General features: G+C 37.4%; 1 protein-coding gene and 1 pseudogene across 1 annotated transcript in view; one reads left to right on the forward strand and one right to left on the reverse strand.

Moving 5' to 3' along the window:
* The window catches only part of DACH2 (dachshund family transcription factor 2), an 804,038-nt gene that overhangs the window by 368,514 nt on the left and 416,542 nt on the right, over window positions 1-18,982 (forward strand). The gene's annotated exons all lie outside the window — the stretch shown is intronic.
* The window catches only part of LOC123595181, a 31,673-nt pseudogene continuing 21,429 nt past the window's right edge, over window positions 8,739-18,982 (reverse strand).

Consider the following 18,982-nt stretch of genomic DNA (forward strand, 5'->3'; position numbering starts at 1 on the left):
TTTATTCATTCATCCATATATGGACATTTAGACTCTTTCCATACTTTGGCTATTGTTGGTAGTGCTGCTGTAAACATTTGGGTACTGTGTCCCTTTGAAACAGCATACTTGTATCTCTTGGATAAATACCTAGTAGTTCAATTGCTGGGTCATAGGCTAGTTCTATTTTTAATTTTTTGAGGAATCTACATACTGTTTTCCAGAGTGGCTGCACTAGCCTGGCTTCCCACCAACAATGCAAAAGAGATCCTCTTTCTCCACATCCTTGCCAGCATCTGTTTTTGCTTGTGTTGTTAATGTTAGCCATTCTGACAGTCGTAAGGTGGTATCTCAATGTGGTTTCGATTTGTATTTCCCTTATGATGAGTGATGTTGAGCATTTTTTCATGTGTCGGTTGGCCATCTGGATGTCTTCTTTGGAGAAGTGTATATTCATGTCTTTTGCCCATTTCTTCACTGGATTATTTGTTGTTTTGGGTGTTGAGTTTGATAAGTTCTTTATAGATTTTAGGTACTAACCCTTTATCTGATATGCCATTTGCAAATATCTTCTCCCATTCTGTTGGTGGCCTTTTAGTTTTGCTGATTGTTTCCTTCGATGTGCAGAAGCTTTTTATCTTGATGAGGTCCCAGGAGTTCATTTTTACCTTTATTTCCCTTGCTTCTGGAGATGTGTTGAGTAAGAAGTTTCTGTGGCCAAGATCAAAGAGGTTTTTGCCTGCTTGCTCCTTGAGGATTTTGATGGCTTCCTGTCTTACATTGAGTTCTTTCATACATTTTGAGTTTATTTTTTATGGATGGTGTAAGAAAGTGGTCCAGGTTCATTCTTCTGCATGTCGCTGTCCAGTTTTCCCAGCACCACTTGCTGAAGAGACTGTCTTTATTCCATTGGATATTCTTTCCTGCTTTGTCAAAGATTAGTTGGCCATACTTTGTGGGTCCATTTCTGGGTTCTCTATTGTGTTCCATTGATCTAAGTGTCTGTTCTTGTGCCAGTACCATACCGTCTTGATGATTACAGCTTTGTAGTATAGCTTGACATCCGGGATTGTGATGCCTCCTACATTTGCTTTCTTTTTCAAGATCGCTTTGGCTATTTGGGGTCTTTTCTGGTTCCATTCAAATTTTAGGATTATTTGTTCTAGCTCTGTGAAGAATGTTGGTGTTAGTTTGGTAAGGATTGCATTGAATATATAGATTGCTTTGGATAGTATCAACATTTTAACAATATTTGTTCTTCCCATCCAGGAGCATGGAAACTTTTTCCATTTTTTTGTGTCTTCTTCAATTTCTTTCATAAGCTTTCTGTACTTTTCATTGTATAGACTTTCCATCTCTTTGGTTAGATTTATTCCAAGTATTTTATGGTTTTGTGTGCAACTGTAAATGGGATCGATTCCTTGATTTCTCTTTCTGTTGCTTCATTGTTGGTGTAAAGGAATGCAACCGATTTCTGTGCATTGATTTTAAATCCTGCAACTTTGCTGAATTCATGAATCAATTCTAGCAGTTTTTTATTGGAATCTTTGGGGTTTTCCATATACAGTATCATGTCATCTGTGAAGAGTGAAAGTTTGACCTCCTCCTGGCTGATTTGGATGCCTTTTATTTCTTTGTGTTGTGTGATTGCAGAGGCTAAGACTTCCAATACTATGTTGAATAACTATGTTGGCAAGAGTGGATATCCCTTTCTTGTTCCTGACCTGAGGGGGAAAGCTCTCAGTTTTTCCCCACTGAGGATGATATTAGTGTTGGGTCTTTCATTTATGGCTTTTATGATCTCGAGGTATGCTCCTTCTATCCCTACTTTCTTGAGGGTTTTTATAAAGAAAGGGTGCTGTATTTGGCCAAATGCTTTTTCTGCATCTATTGAGAGGATCATATGGTTCTTGTCCTTTAATTTATTGATGTGATGAATCACGTTGATTGTTCGGTGGATGTTGAACCAGCCCTGAATCCCAGGTATAAATCCTACTTGGTTGTGGTGAATATTTTTTTAATGTATTGTTGGATCCGATTGGCTAATATCTTGTTGAGGATTTTTGCATCCATATTCATCAGGGAGATTGGTATATAGTTCTCTTGTTTAGTGGGGTCTCTGGTTTTGGAATCAAGGTAATGCTGGCTTCATAGAATGAGTCTTGAAGTTTTCCTTCCATTTCTATTTTTTGCAACAGCTTCAAGGAAATAGGTGTTAACTCTTCCTTAAATGTTTGGTAGAATTCCCCTGGAAAGCCATCTGGCCCTGGACTCTTGTTTTGGGAGATTTTTGATTACTAATTTGATTTCCTTACTGGTTATGGTTCCAATTTTCTATTTCTTCCTGTTTCAGTTTTTGTAGTGTATATGTTTCTAGGAATTTGTCCATTTCTTCCATATTGCCCATTTTATTGGCATATAATTGCTCATAATATTCTCTTATTATAGTTTTTATTTCTGCAGTGTTGGTTGTCATCTCTCCTCTTTCATTCTTGATTTTATTTGTTTGGGTCCTTTCCTTTTTCTTTTTGATAACTGGCTAGTGGTTTATCAATTTCGTTAATTCTTTCAAAGAATCAGCTTCTGGTTTCATTGATCTTTTCTACTGTTTCTTTATATTTTTCTTTTTCTTTTCTTTGGTTTTGATAGCATTGATTTCTTCTCTAATATCTATTATTTCCTGTCTCTTTCTGGTGTTCGTTTTTATTTGGTGTTCTTTTTCCAGCTCTTTAAGGTGTAAGGTTGTGTATCTGAGATCTTTCTTCCCTCTTTAGGAAGTCCTGAATTGGTATATACTTTCCTCTTATGACCACCTTTGCTTCGTCCCAGAGGTTTTGGGCTGTGGTTTTTTCATTTTCATTGGCTTACATGTACTTTTAATTTACTCTTTAACTTCTTGGTTAGCCCATTCATTTTTTTTTTAATTTTTTAATGTTTGTTCATTTTTGAGAGACAGAGAGAGACTGAGCATGAGTGGGGAAGGGGCAGAGAGAGGGAGATACAGAATCTGAAGCAGGCTCCAGCCTCTGAGCTGTAAGCATGGAGCCCAACAAGGGGCTTGAACTCACGAACTGTGAGATCATAACCTGAGCCGAACTTGGATGTTCAACTGACTGAGCCACCCAGGCACCCCCCCCCCCCATTTCATTCTTTAGTAAGATGTTTTTTAGTCTCCAAGTATTTGTTACCTTTCCAAATTTTTTTCCTGTGGTTGATTTTAAGTTTCATAGCATTGTGGTCTGAAAATATGCACGGTATGATCTCAATCTTTTTTTACTTGTTGAGCGCTCATTTGTGTCCCAGTATGTGGTCTATTCTGGAGAAACGTTTCATGTGCCCTGGAGAAGAATGTTTATTCCACTGCTTTGGGATGAAATTTTCTGAATATATCTTTTAAGTCCATCTGGTCCAGTGTGTCATTCAAAGCCATTGTTTCCTTGTTGATTTTTTGTTTAGATGATGTGTTCATTGCTATGAGTGGGGTGTTGAAGTTCCTTACTATTATGGCATTACTATCAATGAGTTTCTTTATGTTTGTGATTAATTGATTTATATATTTGGGTGGTGCCACATTTGGCACATAAATGTTTACAGTTATTATACAATTGTTAGGTCTTCTTGGTTGATAGACCCCTTAATTATGATATAATTCCCTTCTGCATCTCTTGATACTGTCTTTATTTTAAAGTCTAGATGGTCTGATATAAGTATGGCTACTCTGGCTTTCTTTTGTTGACGATTAGCATGATAGATGGTTCTCCATCTCCTTATTTTCAACCTCAGGGTGTCTTAGGTCTAATGTGGGTCTCTTGTAAACAGCATAGAGATGGATTTTGTTTTCTTATCCATTCTGTTACCCTATGTTTTTTGATTGGAGCATTGAGTCCGTGGATGTTTGGAGTGAGTACTGAAAGATATAAATTTATTGTCATTATGATGCTTGTAGAGTTGGAGTTTCTTGTGGTGTTCTCTGGTCCTTTCTAATCTTTGTTGCTTTTCATCTTTAATTGTTTTTTTTTTATTTTTGTTTTCATCTTTTCTTCCCTCAGATAGTCCCCCTTAAAATTTCTTGCAGGGCTGGTTTACTGGTCACAAACTCCTTTAATTTTTGTTTGTCTGGGAAACTTTTTATCTCTCCTTCTATTTGAATGACAGCTTTGCTGGATAAAGAATTCTTGCTGCATATTTTTCTGACTCAGCACATTGAATATATCCTGCCACTCTTTCCTGGTCGGCAAAGTTCCTGTGGATAGGTCTGCTGCAAACCTGATCTCTCTTCCCTTATAGGTTAAGGACTTTTTTTCCCTTGCTGTTCTCATGATTCTCTTCTTGCCTAAGTATTTTGTGAATTTGACTATGATATGCCTTATTGATGGTCGGTTTTTGTTGAATCTAATGGGTGTCTTCTGTGCTTCCTGAATTTTGATGTCTGTATCTTTCCCCAGGTTAGGAAAGTTTTCTGCTATGATTTGTTCACATAACCCTTCTACCCCTATTTCTCTCTCTTCCTCTTCTGGAACCCCTATGATTCTGATGTTCCTTTTTAATGAGTCACTGATTTCTCCAATTTTTTTTTTTTTTTAATTTTTTTTTTTCAACGTTTATTTATTTTTGGGACAGAGAGAGACAGAGCATGAACGGGAGAGGGGCAGAGAGAGAGGGAGACACAGAATCGGAAACAGGCTCCAGGCTCTGAGCCATCAGCCCAGAGCCCGACGCGGGGCTCGAACTCACGGACCGCGAGATCGTGACCTGGCTGAAGTCGGACGCTTAACCGACTGCGCCACCCAGGCGCCCCTGATTTCTCCAATTTTTAAATCATGCTCTTTTTTCTTAGTCTCCCTATTTTTTTCTGCTTCATTAATCTCCATACATTTGTCCTGTATATCACTGATTCTCTGTTCTGCCTCATCCATCCTTGCAGCTGTGGCCTCCATTTGAGATTGCAGTTCTGTTATAGCATTGTGTTTCATCCTGACTAGTTTTTACTTCTTTTATCTCCGCAGAAAGGGATTCTAATTTATTTTTGACTCCAGCTAGTGTTCTTATTATCGTGATTTAAAATTCTGGTCCAGAGGGCTTGCTTGTATGTGTGTGTTAAGTCCCTGGCTGTCGTTTCTTTGTGTTCTTTTGGGGTGAATTCCTTCGTTTTGTCATTTTGAAGGGAGAAAAGGAATTAATGATGTAGAAAAAAGTAAAATTAAAAAAAATTACAATTAAATATTAAAATTAAAAAACTAAAAACACACACCCACATACAAAATTGAATAAATTATGCTAGATCCTGGGTGTTTTTTGGTCTGGGTGTTGAAAATGGCTTGATTGATTTGTTAAAAAAGAGGGAGAAAGGGAAAAAAAGGAAATCATTTGAAATTTTGAAAAAATGAATACACTGAAGTAGACTAAAATGAAATGATGGAAGTTAAAGAGAATTAAAAAAAAAATCCACAAAAGTAAAAAATATAGTAGAAAAAAGGTAAGAAAATATTTTAATAAAAATGAAAGTAAAAATGAAATTTTTCTCTTTCTGTATTCAAGAAAAAAAACAGAAACAAAAAAGAGAAAAAAGAAAAAAAAAGAACAAAAATTGAATAGATGGACCAGCTAACAGACTGAAATATGACTGAAATTACTTCGTTTTCCCCTAGAAGTCAAACTATGAAGCAGTTTGTAGTCCATAAACTAAGCAGGCGGTGAGTCTTGCATTCTTGAAGAGTGAGGTTGCCCCAGTTGGGTGGGGCTTAGTGTAATGGCTCTGTTCTTCACTAGATGGCACTGCTTAGGTTATTGGGGTGGACTGCTGTGGCACTTGTATGTGTGTATGTGCATGCACGGGAGTGTTGAAAATGGCATCACCCAGCTACCTAGTCTCTAGTATTAGAACTCTGTTCTCCCCGATCAGCAATCACAGACCCATCCTTTGTCTTTGGCTTCCATCCACTCCCCACATTTACACATTCCATGAGCAAGTCCCAGGAAGCACCTTCCTCCCAAGTTTTGTCTTATATGTGGCTGTTTTTCCTGGCCCCTTACTTCTGAGGGACTGTGGTTTTGACCCATTCTGCCCCTCTGTGGGAGGGTCTCACTGAGCAATGGCTGGGTGCCGGCCACAACCAGGAACGTTCACAGGACCATGCTGCTGCTGATGCCCAGAGACTGTGGCCAGGTGCCAGCCCGCCCCAGAAAAAGTTCGCGAGATAGTGTAACAGCAGCTTTTCAGGGATTATGGAAAATCACAACACACATCTGGCACCAGGCTTCAGCCTTAAGGACCTTGTTCTAGCACCAGCTTATGTGATTGTTCTCTGGGGTCTGCTGGGACTCGTGGCCTCACAGCCTGTACCAAATATGCTTCCAGCAGTGGAACCACTTCTCCCCATGTGGCTCGAGAACCTCCTTTACCCCAATCTGCTCCTGTGGAATCACCCCTCCCACCAGAGCACTGCCAGGTATCGAGCTGCAGAGTTTCAGACTCTGTACTCCCCCCTCTTTATAGTCTTAATGGGATTTAAATCCTCTCCTTTCTCCCTTTTTAGTTCAGTCACTGCAGTTATTTCCAATTTTGCACTTTCTCTCCAGCTGCTTTTGGGGGGGGTGTTTTCTCGTATTCTCCATCCCCCCCCCGCCGTCTCTGTCCTCTCTTTGCATGCAAAAGCAGCTCCCAGCCCTCTGCGACTTCTCTTTCTCCACGTTCACCTGTCTGCACCATGTACCTGATGAATTCTGTGGTTCAGATTGTGCAGATTGTTGTGTTAATCCTCAGATCAGTTTTCAGTGTGAAGGATCATTTTGTGTTGATCTGGCTGTATTTCTTGCACACGAGACATGCAAAAAACTTCCATGCTGTTCTGCCATCTTGGGTCCTCTCTAGTGTCCAATTTTAATTGAATTACTCATTTTTGGAATGTTGAGTTTTATAAGCTCTTAATATATTTTGGATACTAATCCTTCATTGGTGTGTAATTTGCAAATATCTTCTCCAATTTTGTAGGTTGCCTTTTAGTTTTCTTGATTGTTTCATTTGCATAAATAAACAGAGCAGCTTTTTATTTTGATGTAATCCCAATAGTTTACTTTTGATTTTATTTCTTTTGACACAGGAGACATATCCAGAAAAATGTTGCAATGGCTGATGTCAGAGAACTTACTGCCTGTGTTCTTTTTTTTACCATTGGGTATTCTTTCATGCTTTGTCAAAGACTAATTGACCATAGAACTGTGGGTTTATTTCTGGGTTTTCTATTCTGTTCCATTGATCTATGCACCTATTTTAATGCCTATGCCATACTGCTTTAGTTGCTAAATGTTTCTAGTATAACTTAAAGTCTGGAATTGTGATGCCCCTAGCTTTGCTTTTCTTTACCAAAGTTACTTTTGCTCTTTGGGGTCTTTTGTGATTCTACATAAATTTAAGAATTGTTTCTTCTAGCTCTGTGAAAAATGTTATTGGTATTTTGATATGGATTACTTTAAATGTGTAGATGGCTTTAGGAATTAGAGACATTTTATAAATATTTGTTTTTCCAATCCATGAGCATGGATGTTTTTCCATTTCTTTGTGCCATTTTCGATTTCTTTTATCAATGTTTATAAATTTGAGAATACAAGTTTTTGATCTCTTTGGTTAGGCTTATTCCTAGGTATCTTATTACATTTTGTGGAATTGTAAATGGGATTGTTTTCTTAATTCCTCTTTCTGCTACTTCATTATTAGTGTAAAGAAATGCAACATATTTCTCTATATTGATTTTGTATCCTGTGACTTTTATGAATTCATTTATCAGTTCTACTAGTTTATTGGTAGAGTCTTTAGGGTTTCCTCTATATAGTATCATGTCATCTGAAAATAGTGAAAGTTTCAGTTCTTCCTTACCGATTTGGATGTCTTTTATTTATTTTTTTGTCTTATTGCTGTGACTAGGACTATGTTGAATAAAAGTGGTGAGAGTGGACACCCTTGGCTAGTTCCTGACCTTAGGAGGGAAGCTCTTAGGTTTGCAGCATTTAATATGATGCTCACTATGGGCTTTTTATATATGGTCTTTATTATGTTGAGGTATGTTCCCTCTCATCCTATGTTAAATTAATATGGTTAGTGTGTCATTCAAAGTTACTGTTTCCTTGTTTATTTTGTGCTTAGATGTTATGTTCACCAATGAAAATGGGGTGTTAAAGCCCCTTCTATTGTATTAGTATTGATTAATTTCTTCATGTTTGTTATTAAATGTTTTATGTATTTGTGTGTTCCCATTTAGGGTGCATAAATATTTACAATTGTTATATCTTCCTGGTGTATTGTCTCCTTTTTTTATTATATAGTGTCCCTTTTCATCTCTTGTTACAGACTTTGTCTTGAAGTCTATTTTGTGTGATATAAGTATTGCTACTCCAGTTTTCTTTTGACCTCCATTTACATGATAAATGTTTCTCCATCCCCTCGTTTTCAATCTGCAAATGTCTTTAGGTGTAAAATTAATCTCTTATAGGAAGCATATAGATGAGTCTTTTTTTTATCCATTCTGATACCCTATGTATTTTGATTGGAGCATTTAGTTCATTTACATTCAAAGTAATTATTGATATATATGTATTTATTGACATTTTGTTAGTTGATTTGTGGTTGTTTTTGTAGTTTTTCTGTTTCTTCTCTTTCTTTCTTTTATGGTTTGTTGATTTTCTTTAGTGATATACTTTGGTTTCTTACTTTTTATTTTTTGCATATCTATTACTGCTTTTTTTTAGAACAATAAACACCTTTATTACATGACTAGATATAGGGTGGAGGAAGATATATTTGCCTTTCTGAGTTTTATTTTCAACATATTAAACTCTACCTCCCTGCCCTCTAGCATGTAGCCATCTGCCTGGCCACACTGGCCTGGTCTTGAAGTGATGTATGCAAGAAGCTTTTCCTGCTGGAACTGCTCCTTCAGAAAACTGATGATTTTGACTTTCTTTTTCCTTTCATCATATTTCTTCTTCTTTTTATTTTGATAGTTTTTTTTGTTTAAAATCTCTTCCTCTGTCAGCTTGAGCCCTTTCTTGTGGCCCAGGAGCAGTGCGTAGCAGGACTCAATCCACTGTGGGTCCTGTGTGCTGTCAATGAGCATGATACAGTTCTTAACCAGGGTCTTGGTGCAGACCAGTTCATTGTTGGATGTATTGTAGACAACGTCAATAATCCTTGTTTTGTACATACAATACCTATAGTCTTAAGCGAAGTTCCCCACATCTGCCTCAAGGCATGGTTCTTCTTTTTGCCTCCCCAAATGTGGACTGTGTGTATGTGGCAGGGGCCAATCTCAGTGTTGGCAGTGGGGCATCCAAGCTCTTACTTCTGCTTTTTGTAGTAAGGCTTTCCCTTGCCCCCAGTATTGTGGTGATTGTGCCAGGTGTCCTGAGAGATTCCAATTACTTGGTACTAGCTGCAAAAGAGGTATTACTATTTTTTTTTCAGTTTTTGATTTGTGGTTAACATTTGGTTTATATATAACTTCTGCATATAACAGTCTCTATTAAGTAGATGGTTGCTTATTTTTGAACTCATTCTTTATTCTTTTCCCCTTCATGGTTCGGATATTTGATATCATCTTTAACATCCTTTTATTTTGTGCTTTCTATTTATCTTGCTTTTTTTCCTACTCACAGAGACCTACTTAACATTTCTTGTAAATCTTTTTTAGTGGTTATGAAAGTCATGGAGATTTGTTTACCTTTGTTTCTTTTAAGTTTGTTTATCTGGGAAATTCTTTATGTCTCCTATTCTGAATGATATCCTTGTTGGATAGAGTAATCTTGGATGCAGATTTTTATCTTCCAGCTCTTCTAATACATCATGCCACTCCCTTCTGGCCTGCAAAGTTTCTGCTAGAAATAAGCTGAAATCATTATGGGGTTTCTCTGTATGTAACTGTCTTCCCTTATAATCTTTCAAATCATTTCTTTATTACTAATTTTTGCCATTTTAATTACTATATGTCTTGGTGTGGACTCCTTGGGTTGAATTTGTTGGAAGATTGCTGTGTCTCCTGAATCTGGATCTGTTTCCTACCCCAGATTTGGGAAATTTTCACGTATTATTTCTTCAAATACATTTTCTGCCCATCTTTCTCTCTCTTCCTTCTGGGATCCCTATAATGCAAATGTTACTACACCTTTTGGAGGAACTGATTCTCAAAGTTTATTCTCGTTATTCAGTATTTGTTTTATTGCTCACATGCTCATCTTTATTATTTTCAATTACTCTATCTTCCAGGTCATTGATATGTTCTGCTTCCTGTGGCCTATTATTTATTCCATCTATTATATTTTTAATTTCATTTATTGAGTACTTCATCTCTGATATGTTATTTTTTATCTCTTTGTCAAGGGTCTCACTGATGTCCTCCACCCTTTACTGACATACAGTGAGTATATTTTTTCCATGTTTTTTTTTTTCAGTTTTAATTTAAATTCCAGTTAGTTAATATACAGTGTAATATTAGTTTTAGGTTTAGAATATAGTGATTCACCCCTTCCATAAAACACCTGGTGCTCATCACACGTGCACTCCTTAATCCCCATCACCTATTTAACCAATCTCCCTGCCCACCTCCCTGCTAGTAATCATCAATTTGTTCTGTATACTTGAGAGTCTGTTTCTCAGATTGTCTCCCTCCCTCTGTTCCCCCCCTTTTGCTTATTTGTTTTGTTCTTTATATTCCACATATAAGTGAAATCATATGGTGTTTGTTTTTCTCTGACTATTTTGCTTAGCATGATATTCTCTAGTTTCATCCCCATCATTGCAAATGGCAAGATTTAATTCTTTTTTATGGCTGAGTAATATTTTACTGTATATATATATATATTCCAATTCGTCTTTATCCATTTATCAGTTGGTGGAAATTTGGGTTCCTTCCACAATTTGACTAATGTAGATAATACTGCTATAAACATTGGAGATGCATGTATCCCTTTGAATTAGTATTTTTTATTCTTTGGATAAATACCTAGAAGTGCATTTGGTGGATAGTAGAGTAGTTATATTTTTAATTTTTTGAGGAAACTCCATGCTGTTTTCCATGTGGCTTCACCAGTTTGCATTCCCACCAACAGTGCAAGAGAATTCTCCTTTCTCTACATTCTCACCAACACCTATTGTTTCTCATGTGTTGTTGAATTTAACTATTCTGACAGGTGTGAGGTGATATCTCATTGTGGTTTTGATTTGTATTTCAATGATGATCAGTGATGTTGATCATCTTTTCATGTGTCTGTTACCCATCTGTATGTTTTCTTGGGAAAAAATTTCGATTCATGGCTTCTGCTATTTTTAATTGGATTATTTGTTTTTGGGATATTGAGTTTGATAAGTTCTTTATACATTTTGGATACTAACCCTTTATCAGGTATGCCATTTTCAAGTATCTTCTCCCATTTCACCAGTTGCCTTATAGTTTTGTTGATTGCTTCCTCCACTATGCATAATATTTTTATTTTGATGAAGTTCCAGCAGTTTATTTTGTCTTTTGTTTCCCTTGACTCCAGAGACATATCTAAAAAGAAGTTGCTATGGCCAATGTCAAAGTGGTTACTGCTTGTGTTCTCTTCTAGGATTTTTATGGTTTCAGGTCTCACATTCAGGTCTTTCGTCCACTTTGAATTTATTTTTTATGTATCATGTAACAAAGTTGTTCAGTTTCATTCTTTTGCATATTGCTGTCCAGTTATTCCAAGACCATTTGTTGAAGAGACTGTCTTCTCATTGGATATTCTTTCTTGCTTTGTCAAAGATTAATTGACTATATAGTTGTGGGTTGATTTCTGGGTTTTCCATTCTGTTCCATTGAACTATGTGTCTATTTTTGTGCCAGTACAATACTGTGTGGATCACTACAGCTTTGTAATATAATTTGACATCCAGAATTGTGATGCCTCCTCCTTTCCTTTTCTTTTCCAAGGTTGCTTTGGCTGATTCAGAGTATTTTATGGTTCCATACAAATTTGTGGATTGTTCTAGCTCTGAAAAATGCTGACAGTATTTTGATAGGGATTGTATTATATGTGTAGATTTCTTTGGGTACTTTAGACATTTTAACAATATTTGTTCTTCTAATACATGAGCATGGAATGTCTTTTCATTTCTTTTTTGTCATCTTTAATTTTTTTTTCATCAGTGTTTTATAGTTTTCAGAGCATAGGTCTTTCACCTTTTTGGTTAAGTTTGTTTCCAGGTATATTACTATTTTTGGTGCAATTGTCAATGGAATGGATTCCTTAATTTTCCTTCTACTATTTGACTATTGGTGTATAGAAATGCAACAGATTTCTGTACATTGATTTTATATCCCACAAGTTTATTGGATTTGTTTATCAGTTCCAGCAGTTTTTAGTGGAGTCTTTTGAGTTTTCTATACAGAATATCATGTCATCTAGAAATAGTGAAAGTTTTACTTTTTCCAGAAAGGTTTGGATGTCTTTTATTTCTTTTTGTTGTCTGATTCTTGTGGCTAGGACTTCCAGTACTATGTTGAATAACAGTTGTGAGAGTGGACATCTCGGTCTTATTCCTGACGCTGGTGGTAAAACTCTCAGATTTTTCACCTTGAGGATAATATTAGTTGTAGGTTTTACATAGATGGCCTTTATTATGTTGAGATATGTTCCCTCTATCTCTACTTGGATTAGGGTTTTTTATCATGAATGGATGTTATACTTTCTTGAATGTTTTTTCTTCATCTATGGAAACAACCATACGGTTCTTATCATTTCTTTTATCAATGTGACATATCACATTGATTGATTTGTGAATACTGCACCACTCTTGCAACCCAGGAATAAATCCCACTTTATCATAGTGAATGATTCTTTGAATGTACTGTTGCATTTGGTTTGCTAGTATCTTGTTGAGAATTTTTGCATACAATATACATCAGGGATATTGGCCTGCCATTTTCTCTTTTTTTAATGTTTTTATTTATTTTTGAGAAAAAGAGTGTGAGTGGGGGATGGTCAGAGAAAGAGGGAAACAGAATTTGAAGCAGGCTCCAAGTTCTGATCTGTCAGCACAGAGCCCAACGCAGGACTCTAACTCACGAACTGCAAGATCATGACATGAGCTGAAGTCGGATGCTTAACCAGCTGAGCCACTCAGGCGCCTCTGTCATTCTCTTTTTTAATGGAGTCTTTACATGGTATTGGTGTCAGGGTAATGCTGATCTTATAGAATGAGTTCAGAAGTTATACTTTCTTTTCTACTTTTTGGAATAGTTTGAGAAAAATGGGTATTAACCCTTCTTTAAATGTTTGATAGAATTCTCCTTTGAAGCCATTTAGCCCTGGATTTTTGTTTGCTGGGAGTTTTTTGATTATTGACTCAATTTTTTGCTGGTTATTAGTGTGTTCAAATTTTCTATTTCTTCCTGTTTCATTTTGGTAGTTTGTATGTTTCTAGGAATTTATCCATTCCTTCCAGGTTGTACAATTTGTTTCATATAGTTTTACATAATATTCTCTTATTGTATTTCTGTGGTGTTGGTTGTTATCTCTCCACTCTCATTTGTGATTTTTTTTATTTGGGTCCTTGCTCTTTTCTTTTTGGTAATTCTGACTGGAGGTCTATACATTTTATTAATTTTCTCAAAGAACCATCTCCTGGTTTCATTGATCTGCTCTTTTGTTTTTTAGTGTTTATATTATTTATTTATGTTCTAATCTTTATTATTTCCTTTCTCCTGCTGGTTTCATGTTTTCTTTGTTTGTTTTTATAGTTCTTTTAGATATAAAGTTAGGATGTTTATTTGCGATTTTTCTTGCTTCTTAAGTTAGGCCTATATTGTTATGTACTTCCCTCTTAGGACTGCTTTTGCTGCATCCTAAAGGTTTTGGACCATTTTGTTTACATTTCTGTTTGTTTCTATGTATTTTTTAAAATTTCTTCTTTGATTTCATGGTTGAACCATTCATTATTTAGCAGCATGTTGTTTAACCTTCATGTAGTTGTGATCTTTCTAATTTTTTTTTTCTTGTGGTTGACTTCTAGTTTCATTACATTGTTGTAAGAAAATTTGCATGGTATGATTTAAATATTTTTGTATCGTTGAGGCCTGATTTGTAGCCTAACATTTGATCTATTCTGGAGAATGTCTCATGCACACATGAAAAGAATTTGTATTCTGCCATTTTAGGATGGAATGCTCAGTTCAGTTCATCTGGTCCAGTGTGTCATTCAAAGTCATTGTTTCCTTGTTGATTTTCTCATTAGATTATTTATCCATTGATGTGAGTGGGGTGTTAAGCTCTTCTACTATTCTGGTGTTATCATCAATTCATTCCTTAATATTTATTATTATTTTATATATTTCAGTTCATCCATGTTGGGTCCGTTAATATTTATAATTGTTAGATCTTCTTGTTTGAGGGTCCCCTTTGTTATGATACTGTTCCCTTCTTTATCTTTTGTTGCAGTATTTGTTCTAAGGTGTAGTTTGTCCCTTATAAGTATTGCTCCTCTGGCTTTCTTTTGCTATCCATTTGCATGATATTTCTCCATCCTGTCACTTTTGATCTGCAGGTGTCTTTAGGCCTGAAATGAGTCTCTTGTCAGAAGCATATAGATGAAACTTGTTTTTTTAAATCATTCTGATATTCTATTTCTTTTGATTGGAGCAGTTAGTGCATTTGCATTCAAAGTAATTATTGATGGATATGTTTTTAGTGCCATTTTATTACTTGTTTTGTCATTGTTTCTGGAGATTTTTCTCTGATCTTTTCTTGCCTTTGTCAATTTTCGTGTGTCTTTTCTATTCAAAGATTACTATTTAATTTTTTTGCAGGGCTGGGGTAGTGGTCACGAACTCCTTTAATTTTTGTCTGTCTGGGAAACTATCTCTCCTTCTATTTTGAATGATAGCCTTGCTGGATAACATATTCTTGGCTGCATATTTTTTCCCATTCAACACTTTGAATTTATCATGCCACTCTCTTCTGTCTCTCAGGTTTCTGGTGAGAAATCTCCAGCTAGTCTTTTGAGTTTTCTCCTGTGAGTTAAGGACTTCTTTTATTTTGCTCCTTAAAGAATGTTTGGGGGTGCCTGAGTGTCTCAGTTGGTTAAACATCCGATTTTGGCTCAGGTCATGATTTCATAGTTCATGAGTTCAAGCCCACATTGGGCTCTGTGCTGACAGCTCAGAGCCTGGACCTGCTTTGGATTATGTGTCTCCCTCTCTCTCTGCCCCTCCCCCACTCTCTCTCTCTCTCTCTCTCTCTCTGAGAAATAAACATTAAAGAAATTTTTAAAAAGAATGTTTTGTTCATTAACTTTTTTTGTAAATTTAATTATAATATGTCTTGGTGTTGACCTGCTTTTGTTGATTTTGATGAGAGTTCTCTGTACCTCCTGGATATGTATGACTTTTTCTTCATATTAGGTAATTTTTTGGCTATTTTTTCTTCAAATATATTTTCTGTCCCCTTTTCTCCATCTTCTTCTTTTTGATGTCCTATAATACAAATGTTATTATATTTGATGTAGTCACTGAGTTTCCTAAATGTTTCTTGTGTTGTGTAATTCTTCCTGTCTTTTGTTCATTTTCATTACTTTCCATTATTTTGTCTTTTATGTCCTCTGCTTCTTCCAACTTGCTGTTAATTGCATCAATCCTGTTTCCAATCTTGTTTATTGAATTCTTCATCTCTGATTTTCTTTTTAAACTTACTTATATCTGTGGTAAATTTCTTACTCACATCTTCTATTCTTTTCTCAAGTCTAGTTAATATCCTTATGATTGTGTCCTTAAATTCTCCATCTTGCTTATAACTTATATCTGTTTCACCTAGATCTCTGGCCATGGCCTAATTTGTTCTTTCATTTGGGAAAATTTCCTCTGTCATTGAATTTTGTCCAAGTTTCTGTATTCTCTGTTTTTGAAAATCCAATTATGTCTCCTGCTCCTGAAACTAATGACATTATGAAGAAGAGTTCCTGTATTCCCAGGGCCTGGCACTTCAGGTAGTGCCTCTAGTGTGTGTTGCATGCACTGGGCTATTGTGTTTTGGCTGCTCTATCCTTCAGATCAGTTGTATGTAGAGGCTCTCATTGCCTGCTGTTGATATTTTTTTATCTCTTTCATGAATGTGGTGTGTTTTGACTAGGTATGCTTTGGTCTGCTTGTGAAATGAGACCTGACACCTCTTCCACCAGAACTAAGACCCTCGGAACTCTCTGTTTGGCAGAGATTGTGTGGGCCATAGTTTTGCTTGTCTTCTGGAGTAGGGGTACTCTGGGATGAGACTCAGGCAAACATGACTAAGAAAGGCAGTCGAACTTGAGCTCAGGGGATTTGGGCTTTGTGTCAGCAGATAGGCAGCCAGTGTTGGTGCTAGACTGCTTCTTGCAGGTAGCTCTGTGTTTATGCTGAGGAGTGGGGGAGAGAAATTATGCCAATCAGCTTTTTTTGTTCCTGGAGAGGTGTCTCCATAAATGCTCCCTCTCAGGGACATACTCTGGAAGGAGTGAATAATAGTCCCTCTGTGTGCTCCAATTTTTCTACAGATTGATGTTTTCACACTGTTTGCCCCTGGATTGTTTGCCTGCCTTCTTTCCAAGAACAGAGCAGTGCACTCCAAGTTGTGTCTCAGCCAAACCCACTGACATTTAAAATACCAGGCTTTTAGCCCTACTGGTAGCAGAAACTCATGAAAAACATCCCAGCTCATTTTCCAAGCCAATGATTATGAGGAAATATTCTCCTTGTGTGTTCCTCTGTGTCCCCCCCCTACACACACACATATTTCTCAGTGACCATGCCTACCTCTGGCCCCCCTAAACCATGTCTCCACACTTCCTACTTTCTTCAGTGTGGCCTCTTCTCTCCCTTTTGTTGTGGAGTTAGTTCTGTGAGTTTTCAGGTTTTCTGGGGTATTTACGATGGTTTAAAGTTTATTTAATTGTGTTCGTGGGCTCAGAGTAGCCTAGGGTCCTCCTACTTTGCTGCCATCTTTCTCCAATATCCAGTAAGTATGTTGATGATGACTATTTTATCATCTATCTATCTATTCATTCAGCAGGTTGCAAGCCCAGTGTGGAGCCCAATTCCTTAGATCAAGACCTGAGCTGAGATCAAGAATCGAATGCTTAACTTACTGAGACACCCAAGCACCCCTATTTAAGATGATTACTTTAAATTCTGTATAAGGCATATTGCTTATTTTTCTTTAGCTTAGATATCCTGCTATAATTTTGTCATGTTATTTCATTTGGGAAGTTTTATTCTGTGTCTTCATTCTGTCTACATCCCTATGTCTGTTTCTTTGTGTTAGGGAAGTTAGCTATGTCTTCTGCTCTTGACTTCAGTGGCTTTATGAAGAAGAGGTCCTGTAGTGTCCTGTAGTGCAGTTTCCCCTATTCACCAGAGCCTGGCACTTCATGTGAGATTGCTATGTGTGTTGCTTGTGTTGCGCTTTGTACCTAAGTCACTTTTCCTTTCAGTCCAGGTGTCTGCATTGACTCTTTGCCTGTTGTTGGTTGTGCTTGCTCTCTGTGATGTTAGTGAAATCCAGGCAGGCTGCCTCTGAAGGGGCATGACAGCAGAAGTTCTCAGGTTGGGGTGGCAGTGTAGGAAAATATGCACCGAGTTGCTAGTTCTAGGCGATCCCTAGAACTAGGGATATAGCTGGGGATGTGGTGTACAGTAGGCTAGGGGCCTGAAGCCTTTGTGTGCACATGGCTGGGCACAATGTCTGTATGCCTGGTGGCTGGGTGTGGCATGCGGCATCTGTGTGTGTGGTGGCTGGGCACAGAGTGTAGTGGCTGAGGAAAGCCACACTTGTGTGTGGTGGCTGGGCAGAGCATGCAGCATTAACAAAAATTGTGTTGATCCCAAGGCTGAGTCCAGCAAGCTTGGCATGGAGGAGGCCTCAGGAGAACTTGTTGGCATGGTGTTCTGCTAGCAGTTTGGGTAGCAAGTGTCTGTGCAGTATCACCTCCACATGTGGCTCTGTGATTATGTTGGGGGATAGGGGATGAAAATGGTGGCTGCTGGCTCCTTTGTTTCCAGAATCACCCCCCCCCCAACATGCCTTGAAATCAATATAAGCAGATCTCCCTCTGATTCTGCAAGCATTCTTTTTATGTTGCCTCTTCTTGTGCTGTTGTCTCTTTAAGGGCAGGGACCTTGCCCTCATGGTTCACCCAGTGATGATTCCACTGACTTTTAAAGCTCCAGGCTCCAAGTACTGGCTCCAAATCCTGCTGGTTATACAAACTCACATAATTCAGCCTCTCTGATTTTCAAAGCTAGATGTTATGGGGATTCATCTCCCCTGTGTGGCTCCCTGGTTCTTTTTCCTCTCAAGGACCTCAGTTCCCTCACTCTTGTGGGCAGCTCCTGACCACCATTTCTGCCTTTCCTAATCTTTCCAATGTGGCTCTTTCTCTACATTTAGTTGTGGAGTTTGTTCTATTAGTCTTCAGATCACTCTCCCATTTACTGATTTGGATATGAGTGAAATTTAGTTGTAAACTTAGGATGGAGTGACTCAGGGTTCTCTTACTCTGCCATCTTCCTGGCAGCCCTCTGAGAATTCGAATAGTTTCTTTACATTTCACTTTGATGTATTTTTGTATAAAACAAATATGTTCCTTAGAATAGAGCACACTCCTTCTTTGGGAGTGGTTTTGGTTGTCATATTTTTGCATTACATTGCCATAAAAGAAGAATGAATATAGTGAAATCAGTGCAAATGACACTGCCATGAAAGAAGAATGAATACAGTAAAATCAGTGCATATGATGAACTCAGAGAATACAAAACTGAAATTAGAAAGTCAGTTGTCAGGACACCTGGGTGGCTCAGTTGGTTAAGCGTCCAACTTTGGCTTGGGTCATGATCTTATCATTTGTGAGTTTGAACTCTGTGTGGGCTCTATGCTGACATCTCAGAGCCTGGAGTCCGCTTCGAATTCTGTGTCTCCCTCTCTCTCTTCCCTTCCCCTGCTCACTCTCTCTCTCTTTGTCTCAAAA

The sequence above is a fragment of the Leopardus geoffroyi genome, chromosome X, assembly GCF_018350155.1.
Source record: "Leopardus geoffroyi isolate Oge1 chromosome X, O.geoffroyi_Oge1_pat1.0, whole genome shotgun sequence".
Classification (NCBI taxonomy): Eukaryota; Metazoa; Chordata; class Mammalia; order Carnivora; family Felidae; genus Leopardus; species Leopardus geoffroyi.